Source organism: Perkinsus marinus (assembly GCF_000006405.1).
Source record: "Perkinsus marinus ATCC 50983 genomic scaffold scf_1104296929882, whole genome shotgun sequence".
In the NCBI taxonomy this organism is placed as follows: Eukaryota; Perkinsozoa; order Perkinsida; family Perkinsidae; genus Perkinsus; species Perkinsus marinus.
Window position 1 is genome coordinate 1 of NW_003216316.1, and position 1,121 is coordinate 1,121.

At 45.0% G+C, this 1,121-nt stretch overlaps 4 non-coding genes across 4 annotated transcripts; all 4 read left to right on the forward strand.

Annotated features, from left to right (window-relative positions):
• The first annotated feature begins 202 nt into the window (after positions 1 to 202).
• Positions 203 to 275, forward strand: Pmar_PMAR007834. The gene has a single exon. It is a non-coding gene; the product is annotated as a tRNA-Thr (tRNA).
• Positions 276 to 421: 146 nt separating this feature from the next.
• On the forward strand, positions 422 to 494 carry Pmar_PMAR007835. Its single transcript has one exon. It is a non-coding gene; the product is annotated as a tRNA-Thr (tRNA).
• Positions 495 to 640: 146 nt separating this feature from the next.
• Pmar_PMAR007836 lies at positions 641 to 713 on the forward strand. The gene has a single exon. It is a non-coding gene; the product is annotated as a tRNA-Thr (tRNA).
• Positions 714 to 849: 136 nt separating this feature from the next.
• On the forward strand, positions 850 to 922 carry Pmar_PMAR007837. The gene has a single exon. It is a non-coding gene; the product is annotated as a tRNA-Ala (tRNA).
• The last annotated feature ends 199 nt before the right edge of the window (positions 923 to 1,121 follow it).

The following is a 1,121-nucleotide window of genomic DNA, read 5'->3' on the forward strand; positions in this document are numbered from 1 at the left end:
TAACAGCCGGAGGCCGAGGTGAAAACTTCTCACAAGACAATCGAATGAGTCGTGAACGAGATTCACGATAACCTATCGATCGATGGTCTTCACTGTAATTGTCACGAAGAATCTTCCGCAGTGCGTCACATGAAACGGTCATTGCGACACCCACAACTAACCTTGTCTACTGCGTAAACATCATCTACCCTTACGAGACCGTCCCTTCTTAGCTTAGTTGGTAGAGCACCCGCTTAGTAAGCGGAAGGTCGTCGGTTCAACTCCGGCAGAAGGCTTGCTCTGAGTCGGTTTGTCGGAAACCGACGACATTTCGTAATTCTTCACTGAAATTTAGCACCAAATCTTTGCACCACTTAAATTGTGGTATGCGTTTAATTGTGAAATTTTACGACATGGTTAGACTTCACACTTACGAGACTGTGCCTTCTTAGCTTAGTTGGTAGAGCACCCGTTTAGTAAGCGAGATGTCGTCGGTTCAACTTCGGCAGAAGGCTTGCTTTGAGTCGGTTTGTCGGAAACCGACGACATTTCGTAATTTTTCACTGAAATTTAGCACCAAATCTTTGCACCACTTGAATTGTGGTATGCGTTTAATTGTGAAATTTTACGGCATGGTTAGACTTTACACTTCCGAGATCGTGTCTTCTTAGCTTAGTTGGTAGAGCATCCGCTAAGTAAGCGGGAGGACGTCGGTTCAACTCCGGCAGAAGGCTTGCTTTGAGTCGGTTTGTCGGCATTTCGTAATTCTTCACTGAAATTTAGCACCAAATCTTTGCACCACTTAAATTGTGGTATGCGTTTAATTGTGAAACTTTACGGCATGGTTAGACTTTACACTTGCGAGATCGTACCTTTTTAGCTTAGTTGGTAGAGTACCCGCTGAGCAAGCGGGAGGTCGTCGGTTCAACTCCGGCAGAAGGCTTGCTTTGAGTCGGTTTGTCGGCATTTCGTAATTCTTCACTGAAATTTAGCACCAAATCTTTGCACCACTTAAATTGTGGTATGCGTTTCATTGTGAAATTTCACGACATGGTTAGACTTTACCCTTACGAGACCGTGTCTTCTTAGCTTAGTTGGTAGAGCACCCGCTTAATAAGCGGGAGGTCGTCAGTTCAACTCCG